The sequence below is a fragment of the Helianthus annuus genome, chromosome 2 (genome assembly GCF_002127325.2).
Source record: "Helianthus annuus cultivar XRQ/B chromosome 2, HanXRQr2.0-SUNRISE, whole genome shotgun sequence".
In the NCBI taxonomy this organism is placed as follows: Eukaryota; Viridiplantae; Streptophyta; class Magnoliopsida; order Asterales; family Asteraceae; genus Helianthus; species Helianthus annuus.
The window spans coordinates 97,407,766-97,426,192 of NC_035434.2; the positions used below are offsets into that span (position 1 = coordinate 97,407,766).

The 18,427-nt window shown below is 37.6% G+C and overlaps 1 long non-coding RNA gene across 1 annotated transcript; it reads left to right on the plus strand.

Moving 5' to 3' along the window:
- The first annotated feature begins 4,586 nt into the window (after positions 1-4,586).
- On the plus strand, positions 4,587-6,821 carry LOC110915166. Its single transcript, XR_002578787.2, has 3 exons — positions 4,587-4,926; positions 5,736-5,792; positions 6,495-6,821. It is a non-coding gene; the product is annotated as an uncharacterized LOC110915166 (long non-coding RNA).
- Positions 6,822-18,427: the final 11,606 nt, after the last annotated feature.

Genomic DNA, 18,427 nt, shown 5'->3' on the forward strand with positions numbered 1-18,427 from the left:
GACCCTTACCAAACCGTTCCCTTAACCCCCCGACCAGGTAGCCAACATACCTCCATATAGACCGTGGAGATATGAATGGTGAAAATCTTTTATTTTATATAGACAGTAAAATAATGCCAAGACACCACGGACAAACGATAAGGAAAGATCACCTTCAACATAAGCAACTAGTTATTAAAGTCATTAATACAAAACCAAATAAAAAGTGCAAAAGATTGAAAATAAAAAGTATTATACTAAACACTTGTCTTCACCAAGTGATGTAAGAGACTTAGGCAAACATGGCCTTGATTGTCAAGAACTCTTACGATCAATCTTGGATCCCGAGACGACTCACACACTCTATAATGGACAATGGATGATGGTGGTGGATGATGGTGTTGTGATGGTGGTGGGTGGTGGATGAAGTGTGAGAGAGGTGGTGTGCCAAGGGATGAGTTGCAATGAAACCAAGCACTCCTATTTATAGGCTGAACAGAAGGCTGGGCACGGCCCCGTGTCCGCAGGACACGGCCCCGTGCCTGTCTGACACTCTCTCTCTTCATTAATTGTAATTCACAATTACAATTAATGCGCCTGCTGTACTTTCGCCACGCCCCCGTGTTCACTGGGCACGGCCCCGTGGTGGGCAATAGAAGCTTCTACAAGTTTGTATTTTCTGCTGCTTCTTGGGCACGGCCCCGTGCTGGCTGAGCACGGGGCGTGTTCAGTCTTCTGCCTTCTCTATTTTGCTTGGGAGGATGTTGTTGAGGGGTCGGGAATCCACTTATGTTCCTTTTCTTGTATTTGTGTTAGATTTAGCTGTCTTTTTGCTTCTTTTGTGAATTTGAGCCCTTTTAATCCTGAAAATACAAAAGGAAGACAAAAACACTCTTTTTTCCAACATTAGTACTTAAAAAGGGTTAGTTTTATGCCTCATTTGATGTAATTTATATGTTGCATTTTACACACATCAAATACCCCCACACTTGAATTTTTGCTTGTCCTCAAGCAAAACTCTTTAATACGTGGCTTACACTCCCAAATGGAATGGGTAGAAGAGAAGGTTTTGGCTTGTCATAGAGTGTCGGGAATCCAAGATCTTTTTGGTTTTATTTTTATTTATTTACAATCCTATTCGTTATGATTTATTTAGAACGTTTCATAGGATAAATTACTTATTTGGGCATAGCATGCCTTTTTAAAATTCCATTTATATACAAGTTCACATACCTCACGGGAGAAATCACTGACACTCGGCCGAAGGTGTATTTTTAGTGAATCACTCGAGAGCGGCGTGGAACTTATTCATACCATAGGCTTACCAAGCAATCAATCCTTCTCCTTTTTAACTTGTTACCTTTGTAAATATCAAGAGGACTTTTTGGGTAAAGGCTTGGGCTAAAGGTGGGTAGTTGGGTTAGTAGTTAGTAGAAAAGGGCGAAAAGCGTAAAAAGCGTCGGTTTTCGTAAAACATTTTGTTTTAGTTACTTTTTATTCTTAATGAAGTATTTCTTCAAACAAGCTTTTGTTTTAAGAGCTTTGTTTGTTTATTTCTAACTTCATCACTTTTTTTTTCAGTCACATGAAAACCGAGCTTGTTACTAAAATAAAGGGTAAAGAAATGAAAGGTTTAGGCTCAAAAGGGGTTAACTAGGGTGAGTTTTTGGGTAGGTGAAAGAAAAATAAAAATAATGGTTTTGAAAGAAAAAGGGTTAGTCCTAATGCCTCCATCATTTACTTACTTGGGTTTAAGTTGGTAAGGACCGGGAATGAATCGTTGTGGCAAGTTCTAGAGTCGTAAGAACCAAGCGACTATTCACACAAGAAACGAAAAATGAGCATTTAGTCTAAAGATGTGTATTTGTATGCTCAATAAAGGCTCAAAACTCACTTTTTGTGGGAATGGGTTTTTCTATGTGATCAAGTATATATAATCGAATTTTAACCTAGCTTGTCATGCCGTTTCATAATTTTCTTATGTTAGTTCTTTTTATCACGACGCTATCGGTTGTAAACTTGCAAAAATATAACCTTATTAATCTTAGAATTCCCAACTTAAACTTTAGACAAGTAAAAAAAATGAAAATTTTGAAAAAAATTGGGGTGATTAGCGGTTCCAATAGAGTTTTGTGTAAGGCTTGTTATTAGGACTTGCAAAATTTCAAGGTTTTAGTATCCCCCCACACTTAAATTACACATTGTCCTCAATGTGTCCCAAAAATAAATTTTTAGGTTGATTGAATGTGTAACATGGTGTTTAAAAGCAAAAATTTATGTTATTGCAGCCTGGACACGGCCCCGTGGGGACCGGGCACGGCCCCGTGTTCAGGTGCCAGTAACGATAATTATGAAAAAGAAACAGAAGCCTGGACACGGGGGCGTGTCTGGTGAACACGGCCCGTGTCCAGTTACCTGAACTGTGCATTTTTCTGCAGGGGGTTCAGCACGGGGCCGTGTTGGCTGGGCACGGCCCGTGTTGAACCTACTGTAACGGAGAAATTGTCGATGTGTGGCCTTGTTCTTGTGCATGGGGCCATGTTTCTCATTTCCCTTATCATCCTTTACCACCATGAGTGTGTTTTATTTATTATGAACCATCCAATCCTTAAAACCATCGTTCCATTTAAACCATAGAGAAATACATAAGATTCCTAAATAAAATAAAAACTTAACTAACTAGGTCAGGAGGTACACGAGGTTATCATAAAGGGTTCTACTTTTTAAGAAAATTTCGAGAATAGCTTCCCGATATAGTAGGACTTTCGGCCGATGGTTTTCTTCCCTAGATGTTGTTTAAAGCCATTCTTCTATTTCGCTTGGAAGGAAGAAGGCGGCTTCATTTTCCTCAGCAACTTGTGGCTGAGGGGGAACATTCACCGGGACTCCTTGCACTACTCTTTGCGGAGGCTCAGGGTGCATGGCGTACCATTCGGCCGGAATGATGACTTCGGGCACCACGTTCCACGCCCTTTGGGTTATTATAGGCACCAAGGGCGGGGAGGCGAGAAGGTTTAACCTCTGGTGCAAGAGGTTCACCTCTCGGAGACAACCCTCCAGTCCCACCGTTAGATGGTTGATACGGTCGACCAATGCTTCCTCCACTCCCGTCATTTCATCAATAGCCTCCCTTAGGGCGTAAACATAGTTTACAAGAGAGTCTTCTGCCGTTGATGATCTCCTCCCTTGTCGGTTACTTCTTGAAGATGTTCCGCTTGTTCTGCTTGCCATTTTTTGAGAAAGAAACCGAAGAAAGCTAAATTTTTACGAAACAGTACCTCGAACACGGCCCCGTGCTCGCTGAGCATGGGCCCGTGTCCATTTGTCTGCAGGATTTTAGGCTAAGGAGTCTTGGAGTTTTAAATTATTTTTATGATTTTCAGCTGGGTTTTAGCACAGATAATTTAAAACAAAGTTATACAACTAACTTTAAACAAGAATCCCTAGCAAGTAACCTTACAAACTTTACATAAAAGGTTGGAATCATGGAGCTTCCAAGCTTCCATGGAGGAAATGTTTGAAAAAATTTGAAAGAAGAGGTAATGAATAAAAGTGGAAGGGACAAGATGGTTCTTGGGAACCTTCTTTTAGAACTTACCTAGGATGGTATGAATGAAGATCCCAGGAATCTCTGTCTTTTGAAGTGGTAAAAAATGAGTAGGAATCAGGCTGCATTTAAAGAAAACGACAGCGCACTGGACACGGCCCCGTGTTGGCTGGACACGGCCCCGTGTGCAGATGAAATCCTGACACATTTTGTCCGTATTCTGACAAAATCAGCAGAGAATCTTTTAGGTGAGCACGGGGGCGTGTTGACCTGGACACGACCCCGTGTCTGGAAGCTGTCTTATGGAGTTTCCTTACTTCTAAGGATTTTATTGATATCGGGTGGTTCCTTACTGGTGGGGACAACCCCAAAGTGCCTAAGATACCTTAATTTTCCTAGACTAAGGCGAGAATGCAAGAGGTTGCCGTGAGGGTAATTCCTATTTTCATTCTAGGTGGACAAATCCAACCCTTTCCCGGGCTCTCGTTAAAGAAGGTGTATGCCGAATCGCTCAGGTCTATGTGTAATAACTAGAATTTTAAATCATTTTATCTAATAACAAAAATAAATTTTAATTCAAATATTTAGTATATAAAAAAATGGCGTAAGACTAATAAAATAAATAAGATATGGACTGCTAACTAATTATAAGCAGACTAAACAAAATCCTTATGTAAGCCTATTATTATTGATAAAAAAAATAAGGTTCAAGAAATATACATATAAACCTAACATGATAAATGAGCAATGAGAACAAGAGTAAATCGAAATACATGTTGTAAAAATAATAATAATAATAATAATAATAATTAATCTATTAGCCATGAAATACCCATATAGATATACAAAGATATATGGAAAGAATGAATAAGTTGAAGGGCTATTTAGTGAGGGGCTTATTTACTTCAGTGAAGATAGAATTTTGGAAACGTGTCTCATCTTAATAATTCCATCTGTCCATCTCTCTAGCTTATTCACAAAGGAAACTTAGTATCAAAGTTTGCTTTCCCACACTCGGCTATATATATATCCCAGGTTCTTGGATGTTTTACCACATCCACCTATGAAACTAATACTCACACTACTCTACAGCCACCCCACAACCCCCGACAAACCACCACGAAACTAGAAGACCCGTTTGAACCTGGTTAGACCAAAAACAGCCTTCCCCTCTACTATAGATTCACTACTTTTTGTTGCCTATCCATTAGAAGCATCGAAACCCACCATCACCGTCACCCTCATTATTCCGAAGAAGCTGAAAACGGACGCAGAACCATGATCACGTCAACCGAATCCATTCTTTCATCACCATCCGACCATTTCTAAACCATCGCAGTTGACGATATTTCTCCGGAAACTCTTCAATTAATCCGATCTGCTATTTATCTCAAATTAAGGTAAAACCATAGCCATACACTTTTATTATTCTTATTATGTACTTAAATACACAAGGACCGTAAATCGTAATTCCGGCAACCTGCTTAAAAAGAAAACAAAAATTGTAGAAGTAGATGATATAATAAAAATTTTTATGACCTACTACTAAAAGTAAATATAAGTAATAACATGCACTCACTTGACAACCATAGGCCATGGTCATATTCTTTTGTACACAAAACAAATGAAAAATAATTGAATAATTATACAACACAAGTTCTGTTTGTTTAAATAATATTAGAATTTGTAATTTAACTAAGATCTATACTACAATACCGAGCTGATAAAATAATTTTATGAATTAAGAATTTGGTCATTCTTAAATGAACTTTTGTACTATATATGAATTAATTAAAGTAATCATCTATTTGATAGTATAATTTAAAGATTTACGTATTTTAAGTTTAATATTGTTATGAATTTAACTTATGTAATTCTATCAGTAAGCTTTATGATTTATAAAGTTTACCTTTTGTAATTTATATTAGTAAGCATTACAACGAACTTCATAAGTAAATGGAAAACTAATATTTAATGCTTTACATAAAATTTATTTCCTAACAATGAACTGACAAATAAATAATCTATCATTATTATTCCGAAACTATTAAGGATGGTTTAAGTTTAAATTATATAATCAATTTTGATTATACCATAATAAAGATGTTAATTAGAAATTTAATCTTGGTCGTCGAAAACTAACGAATGAACTAAGCTAAGTACCTATCCGAGTTTAACACATCTAATTTAAGATACAACAATATCGTAGGGATTATGACATAATTCACTATTTTGGATTTGTGGTCATCGCTTTGGAAAGTTTAAGGTACGGATCCTTACCCCTACTCCTTATTGCTTCATATTCAAATTGTTATAAACCCATTAAATTAATATATCTTTCAAAACTCCTCACGTCTTTGATTATCGATTCATTTGACAGTTTGTTGGATTCCTATTCTAATCATAACATTGGATTTAGCTTTCATGTCATGCGATAGTATTATGTTTAGTTGTACTCATTATCGCATGTTCCAATATATGTTACGTCTTGTTATGATAATATATTTTTGATAAGTTATGTGAATAAGACCATTTGTACTCTGATACCCTGAGTGTCGCTTCTCGTGGAGTGTCCCACGGGCATGTTGTTGCGGCATCGACATCATGTGCTCCATCCGTGACGGAGAGATCAGTTCACGGCGTCCCTAGGTACAAGTCTGGTACAAAGCTACTAGGAGGCGTATGGATCGATCCTAGGATTTAAGTTAAGGAGGTGGATACCGGGTATGCCAACTCGCCATCTCGTGTGATAATTATGTAGGAGTAGCTACCTGTGTATTGTCACGTTTTAAGTTTGGCTCATGGGTACATCCGTATGATTTAAATTATGAAATTTTGTTACTTACATCGTATCATTTTAACATAAAGTTCCATCTGGATAACATTTCATGTAAAGCATTATTTGTTATTTGAGCCTATTATTCCGTACTGAGCATTTGGCTCATTCCGTAAACTTTTGTATGTACAGGTTCACAGGTTACTTCGGGCGGGGTAAAGAGAGAAGAATAAAGCCTAGGACTAAATTTGAAGATGTTAGTTAATCAAGTCGAATGTGTTCGCTTGGACATTAACCTTAAGTATAGTTATCGTGTGGTTGTATCCTTGTCAAATAAATAAATGGAATTATGACTTTTGTTTATGATACCGATGTTATGGTGACACGTCAGCCCTTTCGGGTTGGGGTGTTACAGCTATGGTATCAGAGCAAAGGCTCTTTCCTGTAGAAAACTTGAAGATAGTAATTAAAACCTGTGAGGAATGGGTAGATATTTATGATAGTATTCAACTTGGTCTTTTATTTTGTCTAACTCCTACGTCTATTCTTATAGATGCCTCCTCGTCGTCAGCCCCGTAGGACTCCTTGCCTAACCATGTACGTAACAACACTTCTTCGAACGAGACTCCAGTTGATCCAAACGTAATTAATGCTATCAACCAGGCTGTTGCTGGGTTGCTTCCAAACCTTGTTGCTCAAACAGCTGAGGCCGTTATTCAACAAACTCGTCATCCAGAACGTACTAACACGAATCCAATCTCTGGTGGAGAAACTCGCGAGAATACCACGAACCATACTACTTATAGTATAGACATATGGATCGCTAAATTCCAAAAACAAAAGCCGAAGTCCTTTAGTCACGCTACTAATCCAATCGAAGCAAGAAACTGGATAGCTCATGTTGAAAAGATCTTCGGAGTTCTTGGAGTTCCGGAGCAATACAAAGTTAGATTGGCTACCTACAAACTTGAAGATGATGCACAAACTTGGTGGGAAGGATATAAGCAAGTCAAAGGAGGGGATGATTTCGACGCTAATCTTTCGTGGGTCGACTTTCGTACCATCTTTTACGACAAGTATTTTTCTACTGCTGAGAAAGAAGCTTATATCAGGGAGTATGCAGTGATTCGACAGGGGAGTGATGAACCAGCCTCTGAGTTCATTACTCGATTTTCAAGGTTGGCTAGTATTGTAGGAGACGTTGCAGGATCAGCAGAAGCCCAGGTAGAGAAATGCAAGTGGGCAGTCAATGATCGAATTCGGAAGTCGATCATGTACATGAAATTTAAAGATATCACCGAAGTTGCTGATGCAATCAAAACATTTGAGTTCGAGAGGAAAGAATTCTTATCTCGAACTGTGGATAATAAGAAGAGAAACAAAGAAGGGCAATTTAAGCAGTCAATCGGCCAATCATCCACTACGCCACAACATCAAGACCACAAAGTGCAATCAAAACTCTGGAAATCAGGCACGTCCATGGCAACCTAGACCACAAAACCCGAGGCCCGCTCAAAACCAGATTCAGTTGTATGCAGAACCTATTAGAGCGCAACCATTTAATCAACATCTAAACCCGAATCAAACTACATACCCTCTATGCAATAGTTGTGGTAAGAGACATCAGGGCGTATGTCACCGAGGTACAGGAGCATGCTTTAGATGTGGCCAAACTGGACATATGATCAAGGAGTGTCCTAAGAAAGACACTAGGAAGAATAACCGACCAAATACTGCACCACCCAATGTTGGAGGAAGAGTTTTCGCACTTTCTGCTACTGACGCTGCTAATGCCCCAGGTACTGTATCTGGAACCCTTCAGCTTGGTGAACGTAGTATCTATGTGTTATTCGATACAGGAGCGACCCATTCTTTAGTATCTCACTCGTTTACTAAGGACCTTCCGATAAGACCAGCTCTCTTAAATCATACTTTAACCATTTCCACTCCCATGGAAAATTCATCCGTAATCACTCACGTATATAAAGATTGTCCTATCCGTATTGAATCTATTGTGTGTAAGGCAGACCTATTTCCAATACATATGTGTGACTTTGATGTTATTCTCGGGATAGATTGGTTGTCTCGACATCAGGTAACTATAGATTGCCATTCCCGTCGTGTTATTTTCGGTGATCTTCATCATCCTGATATTATATATCAGGGAACTCAAGCTCATAAATCTCTTAAAATTATCTCTGCGCACAAAGCTCGAAAATTCATATCAAACGGCTGTGCTGGATTCCTAGCATCAGTTAAGGATACTTCTTCTAGTGTTAATAGTATCGATAGCCACTCCGTTGTTCGTGAATATCCTGATGTATTTCCGGATGAACTACCGGGATTACCACCCGACCGTCAGGTAGAATTCACCATCGACTTGATCCCTGGTGCCGAACCTATTTCTAAAGCTCCGTACCGTATGGCCCCGATGGAACTAAAGGAGTTGAAGGAACAATTGCAAGAATTGTTAGATCTGGGATTCATAAGACCTAGTGTTTTACCTTGGGGGTGCTCCGGTCTTATTTGTGAAGAAGAAAGACGGTAGTATGCGTTTATGTATTGACTACCGAGAGCTGAACAAGATTACTATTCGTAATCGGTATCCTCTGCCTCGTATTGATGATGTCTTTGATCAACTTCAGGGGGCTCAGTTCTTCTCAAAAATTGACCTGAGGTCCGGGTATCATCAGCTAAAGATCAAGAAGGATGATGTTCCCAAGACCGCCTTTCGTACTCGTTATGGTCATTACGAATTCTTGGTTATGCCCTTTGGGCTAACTAACGCACCTGCAGTCTTCATGGATTTGATGAATCGCGTATTTCACAAATTCCTAGACAAATTCGTTATTGTCTTTATCGATGACATTCTGGTGTATTCTAAGAGTCGTGAAGAGCATGAAACACATCTACATGCAGTACTTGGAACCTTGCGGCATGAGAAGTTGTACGCGAAGTTTTCCAAATGTGACTTTTGGCTTAGCCAAGTGGCATTTCTAGGTCATGTCATATCAGCAGAGGGAATTATGGTAGACCCAACAAAGATTGAAGGTATTACAAAATGGCCAAGACCCACTTTTGTTACCAAAATACAAAGTTTCTTGGGTCTTGCTGGCTACTACCGAAGATTTGTTGAAAGATTCTCGGTAATTGCTTTACCACTCACAAAACTCCTAAGGAAAGGGGTGAAGTACTCATGGAATGAGGAACAAGAGAAAAGCTTTGAAGAATTGAAGAAACGACTCGTATCCTCCACGATACTCGCTCTCCCTTCTGGATCAGGAGGTTACCAAGTCTACAGTGATGCCTCAAAGAAAGGACTAGGTTGTGTACTAATGCAACATGGGAAGGTTATCGCTTATGCCTCCCGTCAGTTGAAGCCTTATGAAGTTAACTACCCTACACATGATTTAGAACTAGCCGCAGTCGTCTTTGCACTTAAGATTTGGCGACACTATTTGTATGGTGAGAGTTGTGATATCTTTACTGACCATAAGAGCCTCAAGTACATATTTACCCAGAAGGAGCTAAATATGAGGCAAAGAAGGTGGTTAGAACTTTTAAAAGATTACGACACCAATATTCAATATCATCCAGGCAAAGCCAATGTTGTAGCTGACGCCTTGAGCAGAAAGAATTCCGGGACTATATCTTGCTTACAAATTCAGCCTCGTATTATGCGGGATCTCGAAAGAATGAACATTTGGCTTCAGGTTAGTAAATCTGAGGGATATCTGGCTAGAATGCAGATAGAACCCGACCTCATATCACGGATCAAAGATGCACAGAAGCAAGATGGAGAACTTTAGGCAATTGTGCAAAATCTTGAGGTGGGTAAGCAATCTGAATTTTTTATAGACCATCATGGGGTGATTTGGTGCCGCACAAGACTTTGTGTACCCGATGACTCCACCCTTCGTGAGTCATTGTTAGCCGAAGCTCACAGCTCACCATTTTCAATTCACCCAGGATCTACAAAGATGTATCGAGACTTACGACCGAACTTCTGGTGGAATGGCATGAAGGAAGACGTTGCTCGATACGTAAGTAAATGCCTCACTTGCCAACAAGTGAAAATTGAACACAAACGAGCAAGCGGTCTGTTGCAGCCATTGGATATTCCCATATGGAAGTGGGATGAGATCACAATGGATTTTGTTACCGGTTTGCCTAAGACTTTCAAGAAGAATGATGTTGTATGGGTTGTTGTTGATAGATTGTCAAAGTCAGCACATTTTCTACCAATTCAGCAAGGATTTTCAGTTAGTAAGTTATCCGAAATATTTCTTCAAGAGATTATTCGACTTCATGGCACACCATCTTCCATTATTTCAGATAGAGACCCACGTTTTACCTCACGATTTTGGAAAGGTTTTCAGGCAGCTTGGGGTACACAACTGAAGTTTAGTACGACTTTCCATCCACAAACAGACGGGCAGTCAAAACGCACGATCCAAACCTTGGAAGATATGCTCCGAGCATATGCACTTGAATGGTCGGGGAACTGGTATGAATATCTATGCCTTGTTGAGTTCGCTTACAACAATAGTTGGCAAGCAAGTATTGGCATGGCACCTTTTGAGCTTTTGTACGGTCGGAAATGTCGCGCACCGGTCTGTTGGGATGAAGTTGGAGAAAAGATTATTGAAGGGCCAGAACTAGTTCATATTACAAATGAAAAGTCCTTATGGCACGAGAGAAACTGAAAGAAGCTCAGAGCAGACAAAAGAGCTATGCAGATCAACATAGACGACCACACGAATTTAAAATTGGTGACCACGTATTTTTAAAGGTATCACCTTGGCGTGGCGTTCGTAGATTTGGAATTAAAGGGAAGCTTAGTCCCCGTTTCATTGGTCCGTTTGAAATCCTTGAAAGAATTGGAGAAGTATCATATCGACTGGCTCTACCACCTTAGCTTTCGCACGTTCATAACGTTTTTCATGTCTCCTAGTTAAGAGGATATAATTATCATCCACTCCATGTCATTAGTTATCCGTTACTTACAATTCACGAAGATTTGTCCTACGAAGAGGAACCAGAAGCCATCTTAGATCGACAAAAAAGGGTTATGCGTAGGAAAGTAATTCCGTTTGTTAAAGTCCTCTGGAAAAATCACTCTGAACGCGAAGCAACATGGGAATCTGAAGAGTCAATTCGCTCTTTATACCCTAATCTATTCAATCAATAGAATTTTAGTCGAGGTAACCGTGAACCTTGCTTTCCGCTTTGTGTTATTTATGTTACCTCCATGATCAATTATGCTCTGACTTATGTGAATATATCTTAGTTATGATTAAGCATATTTGTGTAGGAGATATCAGTACTGTAGTCACCATGTTATCTGTAAATATCATTAAATTTCGATATGGTTAAATATGTTATTAAGATGCATCGTGAGAGGACCATTAGAGCACAATTGTAAGGTACTTGACAAGTATGGTCTAGAACATAATTGTAAATTACAGTTACAATTGTGCGTTTCTAGGATTCTCATTATGGAAATTAGTGACTCTGCTATGAGACTCCCGTTTCCGTTACTTATGAAATCATAATGTTCCACAAATTTCGAGGACGAAATTTCTTTTAAGGGGGTAAGAGTTGTAATAACTAGAATTTTAAATCATTTTATCTAATAACAAAAATAAATTTTAATTCAAATATTTAGTATATAAAAAAAATGGCGTAAGACTAATAAAATAAATAAGATATGGACTGCTAACTAATTATAAGCAGACTAAACAAAATCCTTATGTAAGCCTATTATTATTGATAAAAAAAAATAAGGTTCAAGAAATATACATATAAACCTAACATGATAAATGAGCAATGAGAACAAGAGTAAATCGAAATACATGTTGTAAATAATAATAATAATAATAATAATAATAATAATAATAATAATAATAATAATAATAATAATAATAATAATAATAATAATAATAATAATAATAATAATAATAAATCTATTAGCCATGAAATGCCCATATAGATATACAAAGAAATATGGAAAGGATGAATAAGTTGAAGGGCTATTTAGTGAGGGGCTTATTTACTTCAGTGAAGATAGAATTTTGGAAACGTGTCTCATCTTAATAATTCCATCTGTCCATCTCTCTAGCTTATTCACAAAGGAAACTTAGTCTCAAAGTTTGCTTTCCCACACTCGGCTATATATATATCCCAGGTTCTTGGATGTTTTACCACATCCACCTATGAAACTAATACTCACACTACTCTACAGCCACCCCACAACCCCCGACAAACCACCACGAAACTAGAAGACCCGTTTGAACCTGGTTAGACCAAACACAGCCTTCCCCTCTACTACAGATTCACTACTTTTTGTTGCCTATTGTAACATCCGTTAAAATGGAGTTCCCAAAATCCGACCCGTTTTGAAATTCTAGATCCTAATCCTTGAAACTCGGGAATTTTTCGCGAATTAACTAACCGTCGAAAGATTTTTATCATTAAGTTAATCCGTTAATAAATATGGTTATTTATTTACTTTATCTAATTTAATTTATTAATTAATTTCCATTACAATTAAAAGCTTTATTCTTTTATTCTTTTCGAATTAACCTGGTTAGTTGTTGGGTTAGTTGTTATGTCTTAAAATGAGATTTTAAGTAAATTAAGGTTAACAATCCGGTTAGTCGAGTTCCTTACAAATAAGGGGCTTAGTGTGATTATGTTGAAAACTTAATTATATGGATTCAATACAATAACATAAAACCTTTTTACGTTTGATTCCTTTTTGCTGCCAAACATGCCACTCAATCACAGCAAAGAACAGCTAACAACTTTCCTTTCTATTGCTTATGATTCCCTTCTATTGCAAACTGATCACGCGTACAGCCTTGATTTCCTTCTAAACGTCGCCAATTTTTCGGTGATTAATATCGATTTCTTATTTCCTTTCCTTGTTGGCTTGATTTAATTAACGTGTTTCCATTTTTTTTACAAATCAATCAAAGCACGTTTCCGAGTTTACGAGATTTGCGAAGACCCTATATAAACATCACCGAACAACCCACAAATTCACAAAACCTGTTTACGACACCCACACATCCCCTTTCACCATCTCTGTTTCGTTAACAAGTCACCGGAGAATATAGACATCACCGGAAAACATCAAGAGTTTCACGCCACCTTGTTCGGTATAGTACTCTCATGCATCTTTCGTATCCGTCTCATAGTAACCGTCGGAACTCGGAACGCTCGTCGCAACTAGCTGAGAAAACCCACACACCGTTCTCCATCCCTCACAACATTCGTTTCGAATATTTTGTAACATCGCCGGAGACTGAGAAGACGACCGGAGTAACGAAGGATATCGCCGAAGATTGGAGCTCCACCGGAAACGTCCGAAGTTCCTGTCACCGCGTCATACGTTTCGGTGTACTTTTATTCCCATCTTTACTTGGTTTGAATTCTGAAGTTTAAACACAAGAAACTACATTTGATTCATAAACAAAAACTAGAGTCTGTTGATTTTTTTTTTCTTTTTAAGAAATGTCAGAACTTAATCGAAAGAAAAGAAGCATGTTTTCTTTTTGTGGTTACCTTCCAACAGTTTCCTTTTCATTTGTTTAAATCTTCATAGGAAACTAAAATTTTTATTACGCTAGTAAACATTTTACTAAACTGAACTTATGTGCTAAATATATGGTTCATGTTTCATGGGTACTATTCGTATGTAAGAAGATGATGTTTTAAAATTTTCTTTTAATATAAAGGAAAAGGTGTCAACTAGATTACCAAAAAGATATTTAGATATCTTTAAATACATCCCAAAACCAAATTACATATTTGGAAAGTGTTGAGTTTTTTGTTACCCCTAAACAAACTACGCCAATTATTTTATTTATTTATTTTTTTTATTTCTTTTATTTTTTTTCCCACCTGTTAAACCACTAATGAGATAAATTGTAACATCTTGTTCATTAAATTATAAACCATAAGTTTTAGAAACTTTATTTAACCTAAATATTTATAAGATTCTTTATGTATTATTTCAATATCTAGGATAATTGCTTCGCTCGTTATCTTGGATTGTTCCAAATCTTACTCGTGCGTTACTTACAAGAAATCGCAACGCAACCAATGTGAGTATACTCGATCCCATTTTCGTTTTAAACACTTTGGGTGCAACATGTATTCCATATTCAAATTACACAACACTTGAAACTTGTTATGTGCACACTCTATCCATTGTAAACATGACACAATTTGATGCTTGTTAATCTCGTATGCTAGGTAAACTTTTCGTGTCTATATGCTCATTAACCTTGTTAAACTTATTAAACTTGTTAAACTTGTGAGACTTGTTAGACTCCTTATACTTATTTACGCACCGCCCTTGAGTAAGTCTTGGGGTGTTTGCGTTGGAAACTTGTGAGACTTGTTAGACTTCTTATACTTATTTACGCACCACCCTTGAGTGAGTCTTGGGGTGTTTGCGTTGGAAACTTGGGTTTGACATATAGTGACACTGTTTCAGCATATTAGTAACTTGTATTATGTTGTTCATGTTGGATATGAGTACTTAAACTATTTTATTCTACTATGCTACGTATCAAACTTGTATACTCGCCAACATTTTTTTGTTGATGTTATTTTAATACATGTTGCAGGTTGATAGACGAAGTGATGAAGAAATCAAGTTAGGGTGGACTAGAAACTCACCTAGAAAATAAACTATGTTTGAAATTTGATTTATGTTTTGACTTAATCAAGATTGTCACAAATAGTGTTATGTTGTTTTGAGCAATTTAGTCGTCTCATCCCGATGTTTCCGCCATCGGTTGGGGTGTGACACCTATCCATTAGAAGCATCGAAACCCACCATCACCGTCACCCTCATTATTCCGAAGAAACTGAAAACGGACGCAGAACCATGATCACGTCAACCGAATCCATTCTTTCATCACCATCCGACCATTTCTAAACCATCGCAGTTGACGATATTTCTCCGGCAACTCTTCAATTAATCCGATCTGCTATTTATCTCAAATTAAGGTAAAACCATAGCCATACACTTTTATTATTCTTATTATGTACTTAACAAGGACCGTAAATCGTAATTCCGGCGACCTGCTTAAATAGAAAACAAAAATTTTAGAAGTAGATGATGTAATAAAAATTTTTATGACCTACTACTAAAAGTAAATATAAGTAATAACATGCACTCACTTGACAACCATAGGCCATGGTCATATTCTTTTGTACACAAAACAAATGAAAAATAATTGAATAATTATACAACACAAGTTCTGTTTGTTTAAATAATATTAGAATTTGTAATTTAACTAAGATCTATACTATAATACCGAGCTGATAAAATAATTTTATGAATTAAGAATTTGGTCATTCTTAAATGAACTTTTGTACTATATATTAATTAATTAAAGTAATCATCTATTTGATAGTATAATTTAAAGATTTACGTATTTTAAGTTTAATATTGTTATGAATTTAACTTATGTAATTCTATCAGTAAGCTTTATGATTTATAAAGTTTACCTTTTGTAATTTATATTAGTAAGCATTACAACGAACTTCATAAATAAATGGAAAACTAATATTTAATGCTTTACATAAAATTTATTTCCTAACAATGAACTGACAAATAAATAATCTATCATTATTATTCCGAAACTATTAAGGATGGTTTAAGTTTAAATTATATAATCAATTTTGATTATACCATAATAAAGATGTTAATTAGAAATTTAATCTTGGTCGTCGAAAACTAACGAATGAACTAAGCTAAGTACCTATCGATTCATTTTTGGGAGCAACGAGGTTGTCGTAATGCGATCCCAACATTTCTTCATGGTCAGTGTCTTGGGGTGGATCAATAAAATCCTTCCTAAGCTCTTTTGACCAATTTAAGATTAGCTCTTCTAGTTGAAATAACTCATCAAGGAGCATTTCTCCTAGAATATCTGGCTGGGCGCATTCGAGGGAGAGATAGTGATTGTTTTTACTTTCGCCACTCTTAAGGTTATAAGGAATCGGTGGTTCTATGTAGTGGGGCCTATAATTTAGAAAGTAACATTCTAATTCTTTATGTTCGCCTCCACATAATTGACACCACGTAACATAAGAGTGCCGAAAGTAAAAAGAATTACTATCACTCATGTTTATGTCAGAAATTACCAACCGCCGGGATCTAACGGTTCTGTTTTCAGTAAGTGAATCTTGGGCACGGGGGCGTGTTGAGTGAGCACGGCCCCGTGTTCAGCTTACTGTCTGACTTAAAACAGGATTGCCAGTTCCAATGATTGAGCACGGGGGCGTGTTCAGTGGGCACGGCCCGTGCTGAGCTCTGCAGAAGCTGAAAAACTAAGAAAATCCTAAAAAATAAAAAAGAAAAATAAAAATATGATTAGGCCGTTGATTCCTAACTTTCTTAAAATCCTTGTGTCCCCGGCAGCGGCGCCAACTTGATGCGTGTGTAGTGTAATATATTTTAGATGTATATTTAAGCCCTTTTTACACTTTTAGCCAAGTTTTAAATTTATAAAACACGATATTCACTAACACTAAACACACATATGGGCAAGTGCACCCATCGTGGACGTAGTATAGTGTTGGTAAGATACCGAGATCGTCCAAGGACACAAGAGCTTTTAGTACCGGTTTATCCTCAACGTCTAATCAAATCAAAAAGTTAGAAAAGATTTTTAAACTAAGAAAATAAAAACTAACTAAATGCTGAAAAATAAAATAAAAGTAAAAACAGATAGACAAGATGAATCACTTGGATCCGACTCGTGTATTAGTATAATCTTTGATTATTTTCGCACTTTTGCACTTATTTAAGAGATTATCTTAGTTATTATAGTAGGCCCCTCTTTTGAAGGCGACGTTACCCTCAACCCAGTAGTTTGAGTCAGCAAGGATACAATCCTAAAGGATCGGATTATTGAAAGATAATGAATTAAGTTATTAATGCAAATTATGGTGGGCCCCTCTTTTGGAGGTGACGTTACCCTCGACTAAGTAGTCTGAGTCAGCAAGGATACAGTCCTAAATAGCCGGGTTATAGTATTAATAGTAGTTAACTTATGAGGGGGTCAAAGAGTTTGGATCCCCGCCATCCAATACCTATGGGCATTGAAGGAGATCCTACTAAATTTGACCCAGGTCCCTTACAGGACCTCTAAATGCTGAACAAGGGCAAGACCCTTACCAAACCGTTCCCTTAACCCCCGACCAGGTAGCCAACATACCTCCATATAGACCGTGGAAATATGAATGGTGAAAATCTTTTATTTTATATAGACAGTAAAATAATGCCAAGACACCACGAACAAACGATAAAGAAAGATCACCTTCAACATAAGCAACTAGTTATTAAAGTCATTAATACAAAACCAAATAAAAAGTACGAAAGATTGAAAATAAAAAGTATTATACTAAACACTTGCCTTCACCAAGTGATGTAAGAGACTTAGGCAAACATGGCCTTGATTGTCAAGAACTCTTACGATCAATCTTGGATCCCGAGACGACTCACACACTCTATGATGGACAATGGATGATGGTGGTGGATGATGGTGTTGTGATGGTGGTGGGTGGTGGATGAAGTGTGAGAGAGGTGGTGTGCCAAGGGATGAGTTGCAATGAAACCAAGCACTCCTATTTATAGGCTGAACAGAAGGCTGGGCACGGCCCCGTGCCTGTCTGACACTCTCTCTCTTCATTAATTGTAATTCGCAATTACAATTAATGCGCCTGCTGTACTTTCGCCACGCCCCCGTGTTCACTGGGCACGGCCCCGTGGTGGGCAATAGAAGCTTCTACAAGTTTGTCTTTTCTGCTGCTTCTTGGGCACGGCCCCGTGCTGGCTGAGCACGGGGCGTGTTCAGTCTTCTGCCTTCTCTATTTTGCTTGGGAGGATGCTGTTGAGGGGTCGTGCAATCCACTTATGTTCCTTTTCTTGTATTTGTGTTAGATTTAGCTGTCTTTTTGCTTCTTTTGTGAATTTGAGCTCTTTTAATCCTGAAAATACAAAAGGAAGACAAAAACACTCTTTTTCCAACATTAGTACTTAAAAAGGGTTAGTTTTATGCCTCATTTGATGTAATTTATATGTTGCATTTTACACACAT